We start from the raw sequence: 16,902 nt of genomic DNA on the forward strand, positions 1-16,902 counted from the left end.
TGGTGGAATGGGATGAAAAAAGACATAGCGAAATTCGTAGCTCAGTGTCCTAATTGCCAACAAGTGAAGATAGAACACCAAAAGCCGGGTGGCTTATTGCAAGCTATAGAAATCCCAACTTGGAAGTGGGAAGTGATTAATATGGATTTCATTACAGGGTTACCCAGTTCTCGACGTAAATATGATTCTATATGGGTGATCGTGGATAGGCTCACAAAGTCAGCGCATTTCTTACCGGTCAGAACGACCTATATGGCAGAAGATTATGCCAAGCTTTATCTTAAAGAGATAGTGAGACTCCATGGCGTTCCGGTATCTATTATCTCTGATAGAGGAACTCAGTTTACAGCCAAGTTTTGGGGGTCTTTCCAAGAAGGTTTAGGGACCCAAGTGCGCCTAGGCACGACATTTCACCAACAGACCGATGGGCAAGCTGAACGTACTATTCAGACTCTCGAAGATATGTTACGGGCATGTATGATAGATTTTGGAGGAAATTGGGACGACCATTTGCCACTCATTGAGTTTTCTTACAATAACAGTTATAATTCTAGCATTCAAATGGCACCGTATGAGGCTATATATGGGCGAAAGTGTAGATCCCCAATTGGGTGGTTTGAAACCGGAGAAGCTAAGTTGATAGGGCCAGACTTGGTCCAGCAAGCAATAGAGAAAGTTAAGCTCATACAAGATCGGTTGTTAGCGGCTCAAAGTCGTCAGAAGTCCTATGCGGATAATCGTCGAAGAGACTTAGAGTTCGAAGGGAAAGATTGGGTATTCTTGAAAGTGTCGCCGATGAAGGGCGTGATGAGATTTGGCAAAAAGGGGAAGATCAGTCCCCGGTATATTGGGCCATACGAAATTGTGCGCAAAATCGGCAAAGTGGCCTATGAGCTAGATCTACCTCCAGATTTGGAGTCAGTCCATCCAGTATTTCATGTCTTGATGCTTTGGAAGTGTGTTGGAGATCCTACGAGGATCGTCCCAGTTAATGATATTCAAGTGACAGAAAAGTTAACTTATGATGAAATACCCATTGCCATATTAGATAGGTAAGTACGGAGGCTTAGAAACAAAGAAGTGGCCTCAATTAAAGTTCTGTGGAGAAATAACAATCGAGAGGAAATGACATGGGAAGCGGAAGAGAATATGCGATCCAAATACCCACATTTATTTCAGCCCTTGGAAGAAGTCCAAGATGAGACGTCAAAATCATAAGGTATGCATGTTTTCCCTTTTATACATTCAGGTCGTGTGTGGCCAAATTTCTAGTGCTGTTGTATTATTGCCCTGTGAGGCATTGTTATTGTGGGTTGTTGTGGCAGGGTGGTAGTGCCACATTACAGAGGAAACTCTGGCGAAATTTTTATAGAATTCCCCAAGCCTTTAACTTTCGAGGACGAATGTTCCTAAGGGGGGTAGAATGTTACACCTCGGAAAATTTTCCGTTGGTACGCAAGTAAATGAACTAATGATGTGTGCGAGTGTATAATGTTTCATGGGAAATGTATGTAAAGGGATGTGAATTATTAGAATGAAAAGTCGAGTAATGAGAAAAATTGAAGGTTGGCAAAACTGCCCAGTGGTCGTATATTGCAAAATACGGACCGTAAAGTGCAATACGGTCCGTAAACTGGCAGTCGTAAACTGCCATGCAAAAGCTTCAGCTTTCTACCAGTGGTCGTAAAGTGCAAATACGGACCGTAAACTGGTATACGGTCCGTAAACTGCCAGGTCGTAAACTGGCATGCCAAACTTCAACTTTCTGCCAGCCGAGGAAATGGTTAAATACGACCTGGTGGACGGACCGTAAAGTGATTTACGGCCCGTAAACCATGGTCGTAAACCACCATGAAGGCAGCCCAGCTTCTGGTTCTGGAAATGGCTAAATACGCCCATGGAGGACGAGCCGTATAGTGGAATACGGTCCATAAACCTCCATGGACGACCACTGTTCACCCAGCACAGATTTCACAAGTCATTAAATATGAGGATCAAGACTTGTTTTATTTCATTACAACATTACACCACTTCTCTCTAAAACCTCTCTCTACATTTATTATATGAGTTTTCAAGGATTATAAGCCATCAATAACATTAAGACAAGTGAATCAAGGATAAGGGAATCATCAAGGATCATCCAAGTCAAGAAATCCAAATGGAGAAAAACTAGGGTTTTGCTCAAAGAAGAGTATTATCAACCAAAGCTTGTTCCTACAACTTCTAAGGTAAGATTTATGATTTTTACAAGATGTTTAAGGTATTGGAGAATTAAAATACATGGATTGTACAAAATGTGGTCAACTAGGTCATGAATGATGAATAGTGACATTTTGAGAAATAGTTTGAATTAAGTTATGACTGTTGTTGTGTTGTGATATGAATGGGTTATAAATGGTATTAAGATCTTGAACTAAACACTTTAGATGAACGGACGAAGATGGGTGTTATGACCATGAATGTGGGTGAATTAGAGGCAAATTGAGGAATCTAGATAATGTGGATAATGTGAATGACTAATGACCATTGTTATGATATTAATGAAGGTATAAACGCTAGCATTGGAAGGGAACGTGCAAGTGTAGAATAGTTCAACGAAAAGGTATGTAAGGCTAACCCTTCTTTCATAAGGCATGGTTCTTGGCCAAATTCCTAATTCCTCTATATGAGTATGTTGTCTTCACATGGTTGACATTCCGAGCTCATAAGCTCACGATCCTTGATATGTACTATGATTATACTATGTTCCTCGTATGACGAGTAAGTCTATAATGTAGGTGTAACGATAATGATGATGAGAGTAAAATGAGATTAGAGATTGTTACGAGCTATGATATATGTATATGTATATGTATGCCTATGAAGGGCTATGATAAGACCCCGAGCTTATGATGTCGGGTAAGACTATATGTATATGACTATGTATAAAGTATGTATACGATTACGAAACGCGCGCACACCTCTGCAGATGGTACGGATAACCCTGATGCCTTGGTAGGGCCAGGTATGTATGACCTTGAGCCTTGGTTGGCCAAGCATGTATAAGACACTGATCCTATGAGGTCGGCTATGCTATGTAAATGCTATGTATATGAAATGAGTGTGTATATAATATGAATATGAATGTGATAAGACTATGTGTAAGAATACGAATAAGGGCATGTATACGAATATGAGCACAAGTATGGTACAAGTATTATTATGGGATACGAACGACGATGTATGTACGTAAGCGACATGATGATGATGATATTACTGTCTCCCCTCCTATGCTATTTTCATATGATATCTATTATGCTTCTATATTGATGTTGATCATGCTTTACATACTCAGTACATTCTTCGTACTGACGTCCTTTTGTTTGTGGACGCTGCGTCATGCCCGCAGGTGCACAGGGAGACAGAATTGATCTATAGCTGCTTATTCAGAGATTGCATAGCAGAGCTCCATTTCTTTCGGAGCCGTAGCTTTTGGGTACTTATTCTTTTGTGTATATAATTATGGGCATAGCGGGGTCCTGTCCCGCTCATACGATATGTCATACTCTTAGAGGCTCGTAGTCATGTGTATGTGGGTAGAGATGTTCGGCCATGTCGGCCCATGTTTTGTATATCTTTTGTTGGCCTCGTCGGCCTTGTACTTATGATGTGGCATAAATGCCTATGATATGTTAAATGATGATGGTCGTCTAATGGGATCAATATGATTAACGATAAGAAAAGCAAGAATTGACTTATGGTTCACCTAGATGTTATGTTATGTACGATAAGGGGGTGCCCGGGTGAGGTAGCCCCGGGTGCTCGTCGCGGCCCCCTAGCCGGGTCGTGACATACAGATCTGCACTTCGACCCAGTTGGTCGTAAAATAGAATACGGCCCGTAAAGTAGTTTACGGACCGTAAACTACCATCGTCCTTCAACATTCCAAAAACTTCAACTTTCTGCCAAATGACAAAATGGTTAAATACGACTCAGAATACGGACCGTAACCACCATGACTCCAGCAAACCTTTCTGTTTCTGATATGCTTAAACATGGTCGTGAAGGACGGACCGTAAACTGGGTTTAGGACCACTGTGCATCCCGACTACTGTTCATAAAAATCAGATTTTTATGATTAATATAAGGGACCCTTTTCATTCCTTTTCATTTCATTTTTCATCTACACAACTCAAAGGAACTCTAGAACATTCCAAACATTTCATCCTCAAGAATTTAAGGGAAATTAGTGGTCAAATACATGAAATCCATGGAACCAAGGGTGTGAAGCTCATCAAAGTTCATCTACACCAAGAAATTGCAAAGGAAGTGAAATAGGGTTTTTGGCATAAAAGAGTGTTGTTGCTCAAGGCTTGTTCCAACACTACCCAAGGTCAGTTTGATGACCTTGTCATGATGATTGAAGCATTAATACATTGAAACACTTGGATTATAGAAGAGTGTAGTAAAATGGGTCATAAAATGTGAATAGTGCTATAGTTGAATGATAGTTGGATTGCATTATGAATGTTGATGAGTTGGGAGTATAAATATGTTATAAATGAAGTGTAGACCATGAAATAGGTGTGATGTATGAGAAAATGTGATGATGAGCTAAAACCCATAAATGTGGAGAAATTGGAGAAAAATGGTGGAATGTGGTAAACGTAGATAAATGATGATTGTTGAATACAATATTGTGAACGTTGTTGTGAGCGTTTGGGAGTTAATATAGAATATGGGAAAAGTAGTATAACCAAAGGAAGTACTGCCCAAATTTTCCCTAGAATTAGTAACGCGTTCTTATAGTCGATTAACTAACGTAAAGGTGAATTCTCTTTTGAAGGTAGAAACGCGATATCGAAGGAGAGCAAGCGAACGATAGCTTAGTTAAACATCAAAGGTATGTGAGGCTAGTCCCTTCTTTCTAATGGCATGAATCCCATAGCATAATTTTCCTCCTCCTCATGAGTCCCTATATTCCGGAAAGCTAAAAGCCTATATCCATGAATGGTAATATAAGCTAAGAGATATGATATGATGATCTTAAAATGGTATGATGTTATTTATTGCTCACACTCACCTTATATGTTAGTTCCTTCAAGGTGAGGCAGGATGTCGATAATTGCTCCATAATGAAATCGGGGGATCACGATCTTACGTCACCCCGATAGAGTAAAGTTGGTTATAAACCCTATGCATGTATTATGATAAGTATGTTACAATAATCCTATTATGATGAGTATGTATGATGATGATATAACACCGCGCCTAGTTGGCCGGGCATTCACCGCTAAGGCGGGCAGCTATACGATACACCATGGCCAAATGGCATGGGCGGACACCACTAGTGGGCGGCATGAGATAATACCCCGGACGCGGGAGGACTGGACGCAGGCTAATGACATGGTTATCACACCGATCCGATATGGACGGGCAGCTTATACATTGTGCGTACATGGTATGATGATAAGTATGAGTAAGACAGCATGACTTAATTCTTTATGCATGACCGTCAGATATAGATGTTCCATATTGATATTTCCATTATGTCATTGTTCTATTTCCTTGTTTATGCCTCTCCTACTAAGTAAAATGTTTGTACTGACGTCCGTTTTCTTTGGACGCTGTGTTCATGCCCACAGGAAGACAGGGAGGAGAGCTCGACCCAGACCAGCAGTAGTTGTCAGCCGATCGAAAGCACTCCTTTGTTCGGAGGTGCTTATGACGATTCTTCTGTGTATATTCATGTATATGTATTTTTGGGCATGGCGGGATCTTGTCCCGTCCTTATGTTTAGTACTCCAGTAGAGGCTCGTAAATGTGCGGTGTGGGTTAGATGGTCTCACGAGATGTTATTATATGTATATATTATTTAGATGGACGAGAGGCAAATGTATTTAAAAAAAAGTATTTATGTTTCCATATAAAACATGATTTTCCTACAATTTGAGTATAAAGCTGATAACAAACCATTAAATGACCAAGATAAGTAGTAGCACGAGTGGTGCTCGGTGGCCAGCCCCGGGTACCCGTCATGGCCCCTAGCTGGGTCGTGACAAAAGTGATATCAAAGCGGTTCAGTCTTAGGAGGTGTCTACGAGCCGTGTCTAGTAGAGTGTTGTTTATGGTGTGTTGCGCGCCACATCAATAAACAAGAGGCTACAGGGCATCTAGGAAAAATGACCATTCTTCTTCCTATGAGATCGTGCGATAGAGCCATGTATAAGATTTTATTCTCCCTAATTGTGTGTTGTGATTTCAGAATGTCGCCAAAGGGGAAGGCTATAGCCTCCCAGAAGGGCAAGACTACGGCTAAGAGGCAGGTAGAAAGAGAGCCTCCAATGAATACAGAAGAAGGCGAATCACATAATGAGGCCTTGTCTAATACCTCTTCTACCCCGCCTAATGTGGAAGAACAAGGAGGAGCTCCAGCTCCAATTCCTCCACCGGTCGCTTCGGGTCAACAAATGACTGAGGCCATTCATTTATTGACGCAATTAGTCGCCGTACAGGCACAACGACAAAGTGCGAGTTCAAGTGATCGGGCAGCAAGTACCAAAGCCCGTGATTTCATGAGTCTAAATCCTCCTGAGTTCTTCGATTCAAAGCCGAATAAAGACCCGCAAGGTTTCATAGATGAGGTGCTGAGGACATTGAAGATTGTCCATGCCTCCGAAACTGAATCCATGGAGTTCGCATCTTATAGACTCCGGGATGTGGCTGTTTTATGGTATAACAACTGGGTAATGTCACGAGGAGAGAATGCGCCTCCTCCGGTTTGGCAAGAATTCGTGGATGCATTTATTCGTCACTAATTGCCACCGGAGGTCCGCCGAGCTAGAGCGGACAGGTTTCTAAATATAAGTCAAGGAAATATGAGTGCCCGGGAGTATAGCATGCAATTTAATTCTTTGGCTAGATATGCCCTGGCTATTATGGCCGACATGGGGGATCGGGTACATAGATTTGTAAGTGGCCTAGGGCCACATCTATTCAGAGATTGTTTGACGGCTTCCTTGCAAGACGGGATGGATATTTCCCAAACACAGGCCCATGCTCAGAATTTAGAGGGGCGACAACAACCACCAAGGAATGACCGCGATAATGAAAGAAGGAAAGGCAAGAGGGAGAGATCTATGGAAGCAGGCAGTGGTTATAGAGGGGGATCAAGGCAGACATATTCTGGTTACTCAGGCCAGTCGGTGACCAGTACACCTCCTCGATTTACAGGTAGGAGATTTGATCGCTCCTTCCGCTCAGGACAGGGCCCCAGATTCCCAAATTTGGGAAGATTATAGCCAGAGGAGACCCCCAGTATCGCGATGTAGCCAGTGCGGTAGATTGCATTCCGGACAGTGTCGCCAAGGTTCGGATGCTTGTTATACTTGCAGCCAAGTTGGGCATATGATGAGAGATTGCCCGTCGATGAGTGGCAGAGTTGGAGTTCAGCCTAGAGGTTCAGCGGCTGGCTCTTCCTCGGTGCGCCCGGTAGGGCAGACTCCCCAGATGTCAGCAGACCGAGGTAGAGGCAGAGGGGCAGCATCTACTTCAGGTGCCACTCAGCCCTGTGTATATGCTTTAGCCGGACTGCAGGATCTTCAGTCCTCCCCGGATGTGGTTACAGGTACATTGTCTATATTCTCCCGTGATGTATACGCACTGATAGATCCGGGTTCTACTTTTTCTTATATTACCCCATATGTTGCTGGTTGTATTGGGGTGAAACCCGAGTCAATCAAACATTTTGAGGTACTCACTCCAGTTGGTGATCCCGTGATAGCAAGGCAAGTGTATAAAAATTGTGTAGTTGTGATATGTGATCCTCAGACCAGAGCTGATTTGATTGAGCTGAAAATGATAGATTTCGATGTAATCATGGGTATGGATTGGTTGTCCTCGTGTTATGCAAATGTTGATTGCCGCACAAAAGTGGTTCGATTCCAATTCCCGGGAGAGCCCGTGCTTGAATGGAAGGGTAATGCAGCATCTCCAAGGGGTAGATTTATTTCCTACCTTAAGGCAAGGAAGATGATAGCCAAGGGTGACATTTATCATTTAGTTCGGGTTCATGACACCGAGTCAAAGCTGCCAACTTTCCAATCAGTTCCGGTCGTGAATGAATTCCTCGATGTGTTTCCAGACGAACTTCCAGGACTTCCTCCAGAAAGGGAGATTGACTTCGCCATTGATGTGTTTCTGGACACCAAGCCTATTTCTATTCCTCCTTATCGAATGGCTCCGGCAGAATTAAAAAAGCTAAAGGCGCAGTTGAAAGACTTGCTTGAAAAGGGGTTTATTAGACCCAGTTCATCACCGTGGGGAGCACCGGTCTTTTTTGTAAGAAAGAAAGACGGATCTCTACGAATGTGTATTGACTATAGGCAATTGAATAAAGTGACGATAAAGAACAGATATCCTCTTCCGAGGATTGATGATTTATTTGATCAGCTACGGGGTGCCAAATGGTTTTCAAAAATAGATTTGAGATCGGGTTACCATCATGTGAGAGTTAGAGAGGTGGATATTCCCAAGACGGCCTTCAGAACAAGATACGGTCACTATGAATTCCGAGTGATGTCGATTGGGTTGACTAATGCTCCGGCCGTGTTTATGAATTTGATGAACAACGTATTCAGGCCTCTCTTGGATTTATTCGTGATAGTATTTATTGATGATATTTTGGTGTATTCTCGCACGGAATCGGAACATGCAGATCATTTGCGAATTGTTCTTGGCATTCTTCGAGCCCGGGAATTATATACAAAATTTTCAAAGTGTGAGTTTTGGCTGAATTCTGTAACATTTCGGGGCCATGTCATTTCAAATGATGGCATTCGAGTCGACACTGTTATACCCCGTATTTTTATACATCGAATAATTCGCAAGCAAATCGACTCAAGTTAAAGACGGGGTTACTTTCGGACATGAAATAGGAACTTTTAATTTTCAATTTTAATTAGCACACAAATTGTTTATAAATTTTATTTAGTGTAGAAATATTAATGGAGATTAGAGATTAATTAATTGTGATTAGGTTATTAAGTGGACCCCACTACAATACATGGATAAATATAATTGGATCATGAAAGATGACATGTCATAGTTGGACACATGTCATTTTAGTTGGACATGTGTCCACTTTGTAGGTGCCATATAAGGCTATGAGTGATAACTAAGCTATGAACAATAATTCATTTTCAACTTTGTAAAAGAAAATTACAGAAAGGAATTCCTAAGCCTTGGAGAAAGTAGAAGTCACGGCCATGGCAGCAACCAAGGGAGCTCTCGGCCAGCTCCTTTCCGCCCCATTCTACACAATTAATTGGAAAGATTTCAAGATCAAGTAGAGGAAAAAGATGGAGATCATAGCAGCCATGGCAACTCACGGCCATGGCTGTTCTTGAAGAAGTTACACGTTGATAATAAGAGCTTGTCTCTAAGGTAAGATTCAATCCTTTTCTACATGTTTTGGAGGTAGTTTAGACTTGCATAGTTTGGTAGATATGTTTTGAATATAAAAGGGTTATGCATGTTGATGTTGAATTATAATTTGAGCCGTGTAAGGGGGCTGTTTGATTAAGAATGGTGAATTGATTTCTAGTAGCATTATGGAGGAATTAAATGGTTAAAATTTAAGTTGTGTTGTTTTATGGACATGTTGTTATCCTTGTTGAATTGAAAGGATTGAAGGTATGATTATGTTCATATGTTGTTGTTGTTGTCATGGATTAAGTGAAGGGATTATGGTAATTAAAGTTGTCATTGTTATGCGAAATTGTGGGTTAAAATGGATTCAAAAAGGTTGTTGGGTTGTTAGAATTATTATGGGCTGAATTGTAAGAATTTTGTATGTATATCTCTATTGTTGGTATTTCTATGATAATAGGAGAATAATTGAAAATTCGGGTTAGGCGAATATATAGGGGAAATACTGCCCGATTTTCGTTAAGTCCTTAACTATTGAAAACCCCTAATCGAGAAATTATAAGTTAAAGAACGAGTTCTATAAGCGATGGGCTACAGATTTACAAACTAGAAAATATAGTTACTGATGATAGCGTTACTTTTATATTAAATAGGCTAAAGGGGCGACGAAGCGAACGGGTTTGCGATTAATCGTTAACAGGTATGTAAAGTTAACCCTTCTTTCTTTTTGGCATGATCTTTATGAAATGAACATACGATGTGTATATGATTCCAAAGAAGTTCTCATTCTTAGAGCCACTAGAATGGCTAATGTTCTTGACTTCCAGAAGCTACTTCGTTATGTCTTGATACGTGTATATGATTCCAGAAGTTCTATTTTGATATAATCCGTATTGATATTCGAAAGGTACTGGATATGGCTATTGTCTTGATTTTCAAAAGATAATTTATTTTGAATATTCTATTGAGTCCTTGAATTCCATAAACTATTTCATGTTAGCTTGATATGTGTCTATGATTCCCGAAGTTCCATTTGACATAATCCATAATGATATTTAAGTGATACTTGACATGACAGACTCCTTTGACACTCAAGTGTTAGTTTATTTTACTTATTCTATTGAGCCTCAGATGATGACTTGGTTTGTATGTGGTCACTCACTACTCTGCTCGGGCATGCTATCATTACGTCTTTCACCGAGTCCTATGTTATCGTGCACAGTGTCACTGCATTATTCACTGAGTCCCTTACTAGAGGGCCGGGTACGGCATACCTATATGATGATATGATTATGGCACCGAGTTCCATGATGGGTCGGGTATGGTATACGTGTACACGACTTTATTCACCGAGTCCCTTATTAGAGGGCCGGGTACGGTATATGTATATGATGATATGATTATGGCACCGAGTCCCACAATGGGCCGGGTACGGTATATGATAATGATAAGGCACAGGTACAGTGATTTCTTGATTATCATACTTGTCTCCTGGAATCTCTACTTCAGTTATGATCCTTCTTATTATATTTCATGCTTTATATACTCATTACAAATCTCGTACTGACCCCCTTTCTTCGAGGGGCTACGTTTCATGCCCGCAGGTGCAGATACTAGCTTTGGGGATCCTCCAGCTTAGGATTTCTACTCAGCTGTTTTGGAGTGCTCCGTTGTTCCGGAGCCTAGACTTTTGGTGCCGATCCATTTGATGTATATATATGTTTATCCAGGGGTACGGCGGGGCCCTGTCCCATCATATGTTACTGTTGATACTCTTTGTCACACCCTAACCTTACCAGGGTGCGATGGGCACCCGACCCTTAGTTAAGGCCGAGCGAACCCGCAGACTCTTATTACACACATGATCTCTTTGGACTTTTAAATCAAATACAAATGAAATTCATAGTAAATGCTTTCAGAATATTCTTTTCATATTTCTTTAATCAAATAAAATCTGTAACCACGTGGACTTTATAACATAACACGAAATGACACACCGGCTGATGGAGCCGCTTACAGACTGATTTCCAATACCCACGACTCTGTCTGCAAAGTCTCTAACATTTATCAGAAATCATAACACATATTGTCTGACTCGGTAGCACTCCAGGAGCAAGTGGAGCTTGCCAACGCCGCTGGAACATCTTCTATATTGACTTTTACTCATCTGGGTGTACCTGCGCGGCATGAAACACAGCCCCCGAAGAAAGGGGGTCAGTACGGAATATGTACTGAGCATGTAAAGCATGAAATACAGAAAACAAAACCATAATCGAAATGAACAGTACAAGAGTGAGTACATTATCCAGATTACCAAAGCGCTTATTTTCCAATCACAAATCGTGTATGCAGATGTCATATGTTAGAAAAAGTACAGATCCAGAATATCAGAATGATTGTTTCCCAAGCACAGATCATATATGCCGAAATCATATGTCAGAAGAAGTACGGATCCAGAGTGTCAGAATGTTTGTTTTCCAGACACAGATTATGTATATCAGAATATTATATCGTATGTGTGCATATAACAGATCCCGGCCCTCTCGTGAGGGACGCGGTGAACAGAATCATATCACAGATCCCGGCCCTATGGTAAGGGACGCGGTGAACAGAATCATCATATGCCAAAATCATATATCATATATGCATGTAACAGATCCCGGCCCTTTAGTGAGGGACGCGGTGAACAGAATTATCAATGCATGTCAGAATCATATACCATATGTGCAGATAACAGATCCCGACCCTCTATTGCAGAACGCGGTGAACAGAATCATCATGTGCCATCCTGGCCGCCATCCCCATATCATCATATACAGATATACATATAACAGAACCCGACCTACAAGGGAGAGGGACGCGGTGAACAATGCAGAGGAAGGCGCACGATAACAGAACCTGGCTCGGGACGCAGTGAATAACATACTGAGACTTGCACGAACAGAGTAGTGCGAAACCATATGCACACAAATCCAGACTCGATAGATACATACACTTACCGAGGTTCGAAGGATCATAAACACGTTTCAAGTCAATCGGAGTTAGTATATGAAAGTTACAGACATTTTTACCACAGAACTTTTACGAACATTTCAAAGCAAATCCGAGATATTTTACGAAAGTTAGGGACATTTTACTACAAAAACCTTTTTGAACATTCCAGAAGCTATTTTTAGAAAATCAAAGCAACAATCATATTAGGTACCTTTTGAATATCGTTATGGATCGAATCAAATAAAGCTTTTGGAACCATATGTACGTATCAAAATAAATCAAAGACTCAACGGAATAATCAAACGTGCTATCAAAATCCATACATTAGTCATACCAATATCTCTCGAATACCATACGGAAATATATCAAACAGAACTTCGGACATTAACACATACAGAACTCTTTTAGGAACAAAACTCTTCATGCTCATCTCGTTGTTCAATCCTATAATAAGATCGATCATATGGAATATACTCATATCAAGAAGTGAATAAGAATCGTAAACAAACTCAGAATCAAAGAATAGAGTAATCCCCAGAGTACATATCATACCTTATTTGGCTCTAGGACATGCCAAAAGAAAGAAAGGGTAAGCCTTACATACCTGTTCGACCGCTTATAAGCTACGCTTATTCGTCCAAGCTTGTAAGTCTACATTTAAAAGGAATTTATGCTAATGTTAGCCTTTTCGTCGCACATTTGTACCATATTTCAAATCATACTATTTTTTATTCTGCCGAAAATCGGGCAGCATCTCCCCTGTTTATATGCCTAGCCTGAATTCTCAATTCAGCAACCAACAACAACAACAACAATACCAACATTAATCATAATATTTCCAATACCAACGTATGCCATAAAACAGCCCACACATTATTTTCTAAATTCCTCAACCAACCAAATTTGCGATATAACTATTTAATAATTTTATTTCCGTAAGGGAGTCGAAATTAATACTAACAACATCAATAACGACATCCTCCACATTCTACAAGTTGAATACATTTATTTTCATTCAAAATTCTCTTCAAATCTCATTCCATAATTCACAACGCCAACAAACGAATTTATCACACTATTTTCTCCGTTCTAGTTCGGTAGAACTCTAAATAAACTTATTAGCAATGAAAAGGAACCTTAATATTACCTAAAGTGTGCAGACACCACGTCCACCCCCTTCTTTTTGGTTGATTTTTATCTCAAATTGGAGGCAACGCAACATAGAACACTTTTCTCTTCACGGGCTTCGGGATTCGGGGCTTAGATTTTGGTCAAAATTGATCTTTTCTCTCTAAGCTCTCTTCTTTCTTTTTCTCCAGAATTTTCTGGGTGTTTTGTTCTGAAAAATGAGGAGAAAAGGCTGATATATCACTTAAATAAACGTGGGTCATGGGCCTAACCCGGTTGGGCCCGGATTGGGCCTAGCCCACTGACCTTCCTGCCTCAAAACGTCCATATCTCCTTATCCTGACGTCACCTGTGGACCCACGACCTATGGTTGGAAAGCCAATTTAATTATCTACAACTTATATTTCTTGGTATTTTTCCAAATTCCAAACTTATAATACTGTTTTTTCCCCTCGAAGTCAGATCACCCGAAAACGTTACTTAAAAATATTTGTTTGGAGGACTTCCACTTTGATTTGGCTCAAGGGTCCTTCTTGAGTTGTGTTTAACTTCACATATGTGATTCATATAACTTGTCACGTGTTCCAAAAAAAATCTCAATGTGTGGGCCCTACCTCCGCTTACGAATAATGCGACGTACAAAAAAAATACGAAATATAATATTATCAACGTGAGTTTAAATTATGTAGTAACAACGTGATTGTCAATGTTTGAGGAAGCACGTGTCACGCTCAGGCTCTGAAAATGCTGGGTATAACATCCTTCCCCCCTTTGGAACATTCGTCCTCGAATGTTTAAACTAAGCTCGTACTCTGTCCATAATCCCATTCTCGGGTACATCCATTATCGGATCATCCTTCTTCTAATACTATCGTAATTGATGCGTTATTGCATCATCTATTTCCTACTACCTGGTCATTTAGTTGTTCGACTCTTGCTGTTTTGTAGTCTCCCTTTACTGGGTGGTCATTCCATAATAAGCATCGTAGTTATTCCAATATCTTGTTAATGTTTGTCCCCTTCACCGGAACATCGTTCAATTCCTTTTCTTCCTGATGAATTATTTTCAATCCAATCTTGAAAGATACCCTGCAATCACTCTATTCTTTTGCTGACTGACCCTTATATCTTATTGAATTCGCTTCTACAAAAATTCTCACTTCAAATGACATCTGTTTTTCATGTCTGAGTGCGTTTGAATGTTTGCATCCTTTTCACTCGCTTTCTCCTTATGAGTCTTACCTTACGGTGTCTTCCAAAACAAATCCACACTACGGTCTTCAATCCTTACTTTTCAATTTTAAGCCCAATACGTTTCTTCCATCGATTCACTCAATGTCCGTACTGAAATGGATAACGATAACAATTATATCAATTCCGTAAAACTCTCACTTTTTGTTTTAGGATCTATAATTGTCACATCTTAGGATTTGTCGTTCCAATCTCTACACTTATACTTTCCTTATTTGCTTCCCCCTTTTTAAAGTCTTACTTATAACACTCATAAATCCATTACCTCATCTCCGATCTTGAATTCATGTACCCCTTTCCTCAATTCCCTTTCAAACTACATCATATTCATGCCATTTCCCATAATTTATAGTTACAGTACTTTATGTGCGAAGTCTTAACATACTCATCTTATATGTCACGACCCATCTAGGGGCCGTGACGAGTACCCGATACTTGTACCGAGCACCCCTTGTCTATCGTTTTACCTTTACCTCTTAGCAAGCCATGTAAACAGAGCCATTTTTTTTTTTAACATTAACATTAGCGGCGTCATTCTGAACATAGACTAATAAACTTCGTTATCACTTATACATCAACATTAGCATGCCAAAACACCATTTACCTAACTATACTTAATTGACTGTACATATTTGTCTACGAGCCTCTAGACATAGTACGTTTATCCATAGAAAGGGCTGAGTACTGCCGTGCCCGAATGTATATACACAAAATAATACCAAGGAAGTGAGGCTCCGGAATAACTGGAGCACTGTCAACACTGCTGGTAGAGCTTCTAAGGATCAAATCCGCCTGTCTGCTGACCTGCGCGGCATGAAACGCAGCGTCCACAAGAAGGGACGTCAGTACGAATAGTGTACCGAGTATGTAAGGCATGAATAGTAGCATACGGAAAGTATAAAATGGAAATAACGACATAAGAGAATAATAGCACATGTCCTGAGGTAGAAACATAACCTGTATATATATATACCCTTGGCAGGTGCTATGCGTACTTAGCTTTCCTTTAAGAATCTTTCCTTGTTCATATACATATACATATAAAATAGGACATCTCATATTGCCGAGGCGTCGGCAGCCGATCCATTTAACCATAAATATACACATCCCGCGTCCGGGACAATATCATATCATGTAATGCCAACTGATCAGGTGGATATGCGTTCATAACGCTCTGCCCTTACCTCCATTTTCCCCGTATACACATGCATATATCATGTACATATATCAGCGTCTATAGCGCTCTAGCTCTTTTATCTTATACATATACGTGTGTCGTGTAGGTACATCAGCGTCTATAGCGCTCTAGCTCTTTCGTCATGTGCATGTTTTAAAAATATATACACATATCTTACATACATTTACATGTCTTATATGCATTTACGTATCCTATATACATATGTCTTATAGGCACGCAGGAAAGCCCAAAGAAGAATCATGTAGTCATCGGAGTGACGTAAGGTCGGTGACCTCCAATTATATTATAGAATACTCGTGATCGCTTTGTCTCACCTTGAAGGAACGAGTATTTTAAGGTGAGACTACCAACGGGGAATAATATTAAAGTAAACGTAGAATGAAATCGGGGCATCATAGATGACAGTTCATAGACTTTCAAATCTTTTAGAAAATAAAGTCATAGCTAGGAAATATAAATAAGATTCAAAAATTAGTTTATCATTTTCATGTTTACATAAGATACTTAGCTTAGTCATCTTAGTCATAGAGTCATTCCGGTAGTACGTATCATAGGCATATTCTCTTATCTAACATCATTGTTATCATTATCGTCATGGAAGTGCCCTCGTTAGAGGAGTCATAGTATTTATCATTTGGTAACGAAATCGGGATCAAAGGTTCCCTTTGGATTCACTTCAAGTAAGTCAAGCAAGACTGTAAGGAAAAATCTGAGAGTAGCGGGCCCACCTCGGGCCGGATGGGGTGACGTATATGATTTACACATATTACGTGTCATGTCATTACTTGTGAGGGTCCTAGGGTAATCGGGTCCCACTTATGCAAGTTCTAGGGGTTTAAGAGGTCTTTCCATCATTTGCACACTTTCTAGTTCAATTCTATTGAACAAAAAGTGGAAAACTTTGGATGCGGATTCCGGGGAAG

Source organism: Lycium barbarum, chromosome 6 (genome assembly GCF_019175385.1).
Source record: "Lycium barbarum isolate Lr01 chromosome 6, ASM1917538v2, whole genome shotgun sequence".
NCBI classification, from domain to species: Eukaryota; Viridiplantae; Streptophyta; class Magnoliopsida; order Solanales; family Solanaceae; genus Lycium; species Lycium barbarum.